Source organism: Argiope bruennichi, chromosome 5, assembly GCF_947563725.1.
Source record: "Argiope bruennichi chromosome 5, qqArgBrue1.1, whole genome shotgun sequence".
In the NCBI taxonomy this organism is placed as follows: domain Eukaryota; kingdom Metazoa; phylum Arthropoda; class Arachnida; order Araneae; family Araneidae; genus Argiope; species Argiope bruennichi.
The window spans coordinates 15,909,043-15,919,139 of record NC_079155.1 but is presented as its reverse complement, the minus strand read 5'-3'; positions in this window follow the sequence as shown (position 1 = coordinate 15,919,139).

The following is a 10,097-nucleotide window of genomic DNA, read 5'->3' as shown; positions in this document are numbered from 1 at the left end:
GAATTTAAAACTTTTTTTAAACAATATGCAACCCTCTTCTTCAGAATAATTTTCAGGTAAATACACAAATGAATTTGTTTTACGTCTTGGACAAAATGAATATGACGACATTTACTCTGAGTTATCGAATGTGGATTCGAGCTCCATCAAAGAACCTTTTCACCTTCAAGTTTTCAATAAATAAAATATTTATTGAAAGATACTCTCGAATATATAAAATATGAAATATACTCGCAAGAGTAAAATTATATTTACATCCAGCATTACAACAATTAGTTTTAAAAACTTATTGTCACAGATTTAATAACATTAATAATTATTTTTTCAGGAAGTTTTTGTAACATATTATATCCCAGAGGAATGGAAACATTGGATTATCCATCCGGTACCTAGACCAAATAGAGATAAATCCAAAAATTCATATAGCAGCTCTCATTTCTGTTTTTTTTAATTTTGAAAGAATTATGACTCAGCTTATTGCCATCATTTATTAATCGATTGAAAATTTTCTCCTTTTGCGAATGGTTTCCTTCTCAAATAATGTTTGCAGTACACAAAATTCACACGGCCATAATGGAAGCCCATAATCATTAAAAAAATTTCTCTCTAGGAGTAAAACAGTTCAAAAGATTTGACTGAAGGTAGTGCAGTCTCACCAATTCTTTTTATCTGTTTTTTTTTTGGGGGGGGGATGTTTCAAATTCTTAATTTTGGTGTAGAATACGCATTTTTATCTTTTGTGCTCATGGTTCTTTAGACTATAAGTCAAAAAATCTGAAGAATACAATGGAAAATATACATAAATGTTATAATCCTTGGAAAGTTAATATTAGTTCTGAAAAATATTTTATAGATGACCTATCAAAAAAAGAAATCGGATTATTTATGTTCTGACTTTCCACATCCGTGGAAACAATTTATTAAATACTTCTAAACGAAACAAACGAAAATGAAGTTATATTAAAAATAATTCGATATAAAGGTAAATTAATGCTCTAAAATCAATTGGATACAAAAGTTACGACTCTAGAACAAAAGAGTTTCTGAACACAATAAACAATAGTATCTTTTATTACAACTGTTCAGTTACTAATAAATTTTCTGAAACTCAATTCAAAGCCTACAATTCTCAGAATAGTCCTCGAATGGTCTAAATGCTCCCAAATATTTTGTTACAGGATATATCTTTGGAAAAAATTAAGAGATTATTTGCTCAATTTTTCTCAGGCAACTTGCCAACTGCACTCCTTTATTTATTTACCATCAAAATTGTAATACTGACATCAAATTAGTTAAAGAAGATGAAATTTCGATTGAAAATTTATTTACGGATCTGGACGCTTCTACAAACCTTTTTATCATTGCTGTCTTATCAGTTTACCTAATTCTATCATCTCTTGAAGCAACCTTTCTGAAACTTATCCATCAAATTTTATTTTCTAGAATAAAACTCATTCTGTTTTTGTGATTAAGGAATTTTTTGAAGAAATTGTATGCAATGAGTTTCAAAATTACCATATCATCGTTGCAGATGCATCTAAATCACAATCATTTACTAAGTAGCGGATATTTCTAGCCAGCAATCTTCCGTTTATAGAATTTCTTTCAACTCCAATTTTATGGCGGTAACTGACAATCTGCCAAACCCATAATGAACTTTCAGTCACAGGAAAAAGTTTAATTTTGCTGAGAGACAGCTATTCGATCCTTCAAGCTTTAAAATGCTTAACGATAAAATCTTCAAAGATCATTCACAGATTTTCTATCAAAATTCTAGTCTAGAAAAATTAAATCAAAATATGCTTAGTAGTGATTCTAATATATCCAATAATACATTGGAATGAAAAGGTCATCACTGAAATGGGTTACTTCTGAAGATATAATTTCTCATTAAATGAAAATTCCTTTTCAAAAAATAAGCCATAATTTTCAAAACATTAAATATCAAGAATACATTTGCTGTAATCAGAATTAGGGATGACGAATATTTTCCGAGCGGTTATTACTTAACCAATATCAAAAAGTCACAAATACCAGTGATCAATACTTTTCAAAGAGGGGTGTGATTCAAATCCTTAAAACGATCTTACTGGTGATATTTCGATTATAGGTTTTGGATCACGATAGGAAGTAACAATCGACACTATATCACTGAAATTTACCGGAGTGGTGACTTCACTGGAAAGTAACAATCGATACAATCTATCCAATGAAAGCTCTCGAACGAAACAGAAAGGGAGAAATCTGTGAATGGCTTGAAAAGTGAACGGACCGGTTATTCTTGGAATTATCGTATCATTGAATTGCATATCACTGAAATTTATCAGAGCGGTGACTTTACTGGAAAGTGTGAAGTCGCCGCTCCACTTCATGAGAGTGATCTTGACCTTCAGATATTCGCATTTGATGATGCACTATTCCATACAAATCCTTTTTAATTGCTTTTGACTTGACTTTGCATATATACCGTTTACTGCTGGCGCCATCTATTGGTAGAATATAGAACTAAATTAAACAATTTAAAGAAATGACATATATATTTAATTCAAATTTTTCAGAAAATGATTTACTCCAATAAAGAAATCAAATAAATAGTTTTGAAAAAAAAATCAAATTTAAGAAGTAAGCTGAAACAGATAAGTTAATTAAATCACGCATTACTTAAGTATTAAATTAAGTAAATTAAGTATTAAAGTAAATTATTAAGTAATATATTATAGTAAGTAATTAAAGTAAATTAAGTATTACTTACAATTAATAAATTTTATATTTAATATTAAGTAATAATTTTTAATTTATAATATGATTGAAATAACAGATATTTGGAACAAATATTTAAAAATAACAATAGCAAAATTATTTGTTATTCAAAAAATCGTGGATTATGCATCTCTAATCAGTATGCCATCTCTTACCCCCTGTCTCAAAAATGGACGAGAAGCATACGAAAGACATGTCTATTATCTCGGATTATTATTATTCCAAATCTGTCGAATGTAGTATTTAGTCTACACAATAATCCTCGCTGTCGATTTTGCGATCTTGAAAATGGCATTCAGCACATTATCTTGTTTCGTTCCAAATATCAATACATAAATCAAATTTTTGTGCAGTTCATAAGTCAAATTTATTCGATCTTCAGTCATTTTCCTCATTCAAATCCTTTTTTCAAAAAGCTGTATCTAATAAGCGGATGTTTGGATCCTTATAATCTCTGAAGTCTTTTAATATTTATGGAACCTATCCTTTTGGCATTAGGGAGTAAAGGGCTTCGTTGCTAAAAATCTCATTTATATCATATTTCAATCAATCAGACATGTTTAGTTTTAGTATTTTTCATGGGGAATAAGAAAGGTGGCTACCATGAAAAATACATGAATATTAAAAGATAGAATCACGAGGCATTTACATTTTTAATTACATTGTCATGGCACGAAACTTCATTTATACAATGATATAAAGGCATTAAAAGGCCGTGATTGTCGTATAGTGGATTTGTAGTACAGCCGATGAAAGTCCACTGCCAATATAACAGATTGATTTATTTGAACCAATGGGAGTGGTCGCCCCAAAACTTTCTCGCAATAAAGGTGTTAACTCGAGAGCACCTTTCATAGCATTGGCGTACACTAGATACGATATTCAGCATTTTTACTGAATCTCTTGCGATACCCCTGGCAATTAATTCCTGGAGTGCGGTTAATAGAGTCCGAAAATCGAATTTGTGTTTTAGATGTACTTTTCCCGCTCAATTTAAACAAAAATTTGAACCCAAATTACACTTGAAGTTAAAAAATCACATAGAAAATTTGATGCTTTTAAATAATTTTGTTTTTGTGTTATTGCGTTTACATGTTTCTCAAAGAACAGATCGACTGATAATTAACCCCTCTATGGGATTTGGCGCAAAATTTGATAGGTATCTAGATTATAGATGTTAATTCTACGTACTGAATTTTATCTATCTTGATTTCTTCATTTTGTAGTTATCGTGTTAACTTATATTGGAAGAGCCGGACAGACAAATCCTCTGAACAGATTTTGCTCAAAATTTAACAATAATCTATAAATCTTGGAAAATATCACAGACAGATATTTTCCAAAAATGTGTTTTTCGAATTCAGGGTGAACTAAATCATGGGATGTGTCAAAATTTCGAGTTAAAATTTTGTGATGGTTACTATTCTATCTCTACACTAAGCATGAGAAAAAGTAAAAGATCAAATCCTTTTCACCCTTTGAATTTAGAGGTGATGGAGCTGCAATCAGGTCAGACCCGGGATGGAGTACTGATAATTTTTTTAAACGTCCAACTAAAGTTCACTTTGTTCTTTCTGTTCTTTTTTCTAGCTCTAATCCCTATATGTTTCAGTTTTGGTTCAATTCCTGTTGCCTGTACAGAAATACATATTTTTTTATTGAATATTCTATTTCTTTTCTTAAAAGTTACTTATTTTTTTAAAAATACCTGAGTAATATTCTACAACATTATTTAGGTGAAAACTTTTATGAAGGATCAATTATCAGTAATTATTATATATAAAAAAGGTTTAATGTTAGTCCATTTATTGTGCATCTTATTTGATATTCATTTTTTAATAGCTTTATCGAGCTGATTGAACGAAGATGGAAAGTGTGTGTAGAGAAAGAGCTTTGATGATTTAAATTTTAATTTATCACTTCACCATTAACATAATTTTCTATTTGCAAAATTACCAGGAGTTTATTTCATGAACTGGTTATATGTTTGAAATGCGGCAAATTTTATATGTGGATACGAAATTAAATTTTATAAATGAAATGAAAATTTTAGGCTTCTTATGAGTAAAGCGTCTTTTTTTTAATTGCAATATTTTGAAATAATAGGTTTTGCAACACAGCTCATTTTTAAGCTAACGAATCACCGCAGCAACGAGTTACTTCAATCAAGTTCTCGAAAAATAATATAAGATATATAAATCTTTGATATGACATATTTCATAGAATGCAGTACTTGATGCATTTTATATGCATTTTAAATGTTGGGTTAATAGAAAATTACATGACTAAACGTTATCCAAATGAATTTTTCATTGAAACCATCAATAATTTTCTCCCCAATATTTTCTTGCATATCCAGTAGCGGCTTAAATTATTGGATTACGAAAGCACTAGAACACTGAATATATTGTTACAAACCTGTAATTTTGCTTTCCAGCACGTATACTGTCAGCGTAAGAAAGATCGTTTTGCGATTAGCCCTGTTGCGTGCTGAGCGGGTGCCGCGTCATTGACCTCAGAGCTTGGCAACCATTTGGCGACTTGGCAACGAATTTGGCGACAAAATGGATAATGCTCGAAACCGAGAATTTTGTCGATCCGTCCATTAGGAACCGAGATACGCCTGATTGATCTAGAAGCTTCTAGCCCCGCCTCCCGGGAACTATAAAAGGCTGGCACTCTCAAGCTGGATGTGTGTCGTCGTGGGTCGTCGTCGTGAATTGAAGCATAGCGAAAGTAACGCGAATTACCAGCGCTGTCTGGAGCGAGTACTGAACTGCTGTGTGCCGAATCCTGTTGTCTTCTGTCGAGGCAGCGTCGTATCTTTTGTGTAGTAGCCAGTTGTGAGAAGTAGTGAGCCGGCAGCTAAAGCGAGAATTTCAGCCTTTGGTGAGACCGTAAAGCGAAGCTCCGAGGATCCCCACTCCTGCTGGATTCTGTCTGGCCGCTTCGTGTGCTGTGGTCGATTACTACTTGTGGGCTACTGTCTGCTATAGTGTGTTACTGTGTGCTGTCCTGTGTTCGTCTCGGCTGTAAATATTTGTCGTCTATGTGTTCGTCGTCTTTGTGTACTCGTGTCCGTCGTGTAAATAATCGTAGTTGTTTTCTACTGAGGCCTGCTGATTGTGTATTCACACCATGCGCCCACTATCAAAAGAACTCGACGGTGAGAAAGAACCATAACAATATGTTTTGGACTTATTTTTTCCCAACCGATTGAAACCAAAATTTGACTCAGAAGTACAATTGTAGTCATAAAATTACATATCAAATTTGATATATTTAAATCATTGCGTTTTTGAGTTATCGTGAAAGTACAGACTGACAGACAATCACCCCCATGACGGATTTTATTCCAAATTTGACAAGTATATTCAATTATTCAATTTTGATAGAATATTATTATTTTATTATTCAAATTTTGATAGAAGTCTTCAAATATGGTGTACAGTTCTTATACCGTTTCATTCATTTGGGCTGAGATAGCCTGTTTGGTAGGGCGTTGGATACGCGTCCCTTGGGTTGCGAGTTCGAACTTCGCCGGCCGAAGAATCCTCGTATGTGTGGTGGCTGGCGTACGTATAAATCTGTCATGGTCACAAATTCCTCCATGTTGAGAGTAATACCACTAGGGGTACTGGAACAGGGGTGATCGCTCTATGAATCAGGTCTAAATTGTGATCTGTGGATGAGTGAATGAAATGCATGAATGAAGTCCACCCCGTACAAAGGGTTATGACGTGTAAGTAGTTAAGTCGTACTCTTGGCTCTAGATGGCGCTACTGAAAAAACAAGAGACGCATCCTTAGCTTAAAATCCCTGACTTCTAAAGTCAGTGAGCTTGTCTATGACAAGTGCCATTAAAAACAACTTTTTTTTCTATTACCATACTTCTCTTTGTTTATTTCATATACGAGAAAGTCAAAATTGTAATTTCAAGCCAAATAAGGATATTATATCCCAAAATACCATATAAGAAAGAGACAGGAGGAATGACGATATCTTAAGGATATTTTATAGCAAAAATATAACATTTTAAATAAAGTGATTATTTAGTTTAATAATTTTTTACGTATTATGCATTACGTAAGCAATCTTAAATGTGTTTTCAACAGTATTTAAAAAAGAACTTAAAAAAAAAATTTTATGTATTGGCATAATTTTTCTTATATCAAAGTATGTCCGTCACACTCATGTCAAGCTCTTGTCAACTATGAATATTGAATTTTAAATAAAGTTTTGAAGTAATGAACGCTTTTAATTTCACATTATTTTATTGCACAATTGTTTTTTATGTTTGTTATGATAAAAAATTTAAGGTCTTCCCCGTTCCTTGGAAATTATAATAATGTTTGAAAGATTAATTATATGTTCTATTAGTACCGGGTAAAAAAAAGGAAAAACGGTAATCTGCATATAAAAAATGGATAACAAATAGGAAAGTTAAGTTTTAAAACGTATTATTTTGATATAATTATAACAATATAATATAAACTGTTTAACTTATCAAACAGCCTAAATCTCATTTCGTGATAGCAAGCTGAAAAAAAAAAAAAAACTGCACTTAAAAAAACCCCTTTTATATGGCAAAAGGGCATATAAAAAAAAGGAAACAAAACAAACAACCAGTAAAAGAAATTTCCACCTTAAAATTCAGAGTTTACAGATAAATTATTGAAAGCGAATATTAAAATGTGCTTACTCTACGAAATAACAGTAAAAGTAATTATACCTATTACTTGCTCGTTACCGTTAAAGATAGCAAGCAGTAATGTATTAGTTATAGATATGATTGAATAGTGAATTAGACTTGTTATTTCTACTAAAACCTGCGCGAAGAATCTCCCTGAAACTTTCTTTAGTATTCCCAGAGAAAGATACTGCCCCTCCCCCCCACATAAAAATTGTAGATTTTGAGCAAGGTCGGGAGCACTACGAATGCTTAAGTTTTTATTTACAAGGTATGGCATTTGAGCATTCTGTGTTGCGTTTTATAGTGAAGAGACCAATTGATATTAAAATTTGATACAAAACTACAATTTTAATAACAAGATCACATCCCAAATTTCATTTATCTGTCATAACGTGTTTGACATTTAATTTAAATGCATGCAAATCTACAGCCCAACAGACAGTCTTCTTGTTATCGGATCTAGTTAAAACTTTGATATGGATCTGTATTTTAGATGTACAATACCAAATTTACCAAAATACTTATAATTTAGTGTACCAAATTTTATAAATGCAGCTTTTTGCAGTTTATTATCGTGTTCATTTACACGCGGATAATAATTGATAGAACTCTAAAAATTTGTGTAAACATTACATACTAAATTTCATCCACTTAGTTCAGTATGTTTTGAGTTATTGTTAATAAATTTCATTCATTTAGTTCAGAATGTTTTGAGTTATTGAGTTAATAAATTTCATCCACTTAGTTCAGAATGTTTTGAGTTAATGAGTTAATAAATTTCATTCATTTAGTTCAGTATGTTTTGAGTTATTGTTAATAAATTTCATTCATTTAGTTCAGAATGTTTTGAGTTATTGAGTTAATAAATTTCATCCACTTAGTTCAGAATGTTTTGAGTTAATGAGTTAATAAATTTCATCCACTTAGTTCAGAATGTTTTGAGTTAATGAGTTAATAAATTTCATCCACTTAGTTCAGAATGTTTTGAGTTAATGAGTTAATAAATTTCATCCACTTAGTTCAGAATGTTTTGAGTTAATGAGTTAATAAATTTCATCCACTTAGTTCAGAATGTTTTGAGTTATTGAGTTAATAAATTTCATCCACTTAGTTCAGAATGTTTTGAGTTAATGAGTTAATAAATTTCATCCACTTAGTTCAGAATGTTTTGAGTTAATGAGTTAATAAATTTCATCCACTTAGTTCAGAATGTTTTGAGTTAATGAGTTAATAAATTTCATCCACTTAGTTCAGAATGTTTTGAGTTATTGAGTTAACAAACAGACAAAGCGACAGATAAATATAATTCCAGAAATGGGTTTTTCAGGCGTGGCGAAATTTAAAGCGTGGGAATGGTCAAATTCTGGAGGTCAATTAAAAAAAAAATTACAGTATTTTCTCTTTGTATACTTACTCTCTCTCTCTCTCTCTCTATTTATAAAAAAAATAAAGAAACAAAAAGAATCATATCAAAGTAAATGAAAAAATAATTTTTGATCCTATCCTTGGATGCTATTTCGGTTTGGCATTCGAAATTTTCCGGGAAACGGCAAAAGTGAATATTCAAGCGATACTCACAATAAAATAATGATTTCTGAGTTAAGTATGGTATTAACTAGTTGAACATTGATTCTAGCCATATGGTTATTTAAAAAGCTTCAGACAACGAAAGAAACTGAGATCCATAATTTTCATCTGCTTCATTCCTGAAGGCCGGTGTGACCTTGGCTTCGGAACTGGAGGGTTTCAGGTTCAAGACCCCATTTCTCCAAAAAATCGCTAAGTAAGCCGGTCTGGGGGACGTTAAATTCGTTGGGGCCAAAGAATTCCCGCTAGCGTTGTATGGAAGTTTGGAGAGGGGGATGCCAGTTCAGGTGTCATCATTGTCATTTGACCGCGATTCAAAATTGCTAGGTCCCTCCCAAAATAGCCCTAGTGCTTTAAAACGGGACGTTAATATAACTAAGCTAAACATTCCTGATATCTATGAAAAAAAGATCAGTTGTATGGACTGTCTGATTTAGAAACTGTTACAAATTTCAATTTTTTTCTACATTTATTTTAAGTATATTTTTTTATGAGTGTAAGTAAGAGCAGAACTATCCTGAACAAGAGATTTCGAGAACAATTTCATTAATTCTAAATTAGACTATTTCACCTCCTCCGACTTATAATGTAAATAAAAAGGGAAGTTTATGATCAGATGACTCAATTTTATTCATGCTTAGATTTATCAGAGCATCAGAAAATTTGGTATTTTAAATGTTTAAAAAACATGCCTGAATTGATTGACGCCAAAATAGAAATTGAGATCTGCGGATTCGATAATAACGCTAATCAAAGGATATAATTTTTTTTTTAATCCGTCAAAGTTACAGATTTCATTTACTTATTTTGTTATAAACTAGGACATGTCTTCGCGTAGATGGAGTGTAATCTTGTTTACAGTATTTTAGATAAACATGAATTATTTTAGATATTATTTTATATAAATTATTTGTCACAGATACCCTAACAAAAGTTGTAATAAAAGAAGTCTCATACATATTGGGAGAGTGCTCAAGAATTTTTTCAACTATTAGGTATAGTACAGTTTAGATCTAAACATATATAGCAAGATTAAAAGTTTTGTTTCCTTACAGTG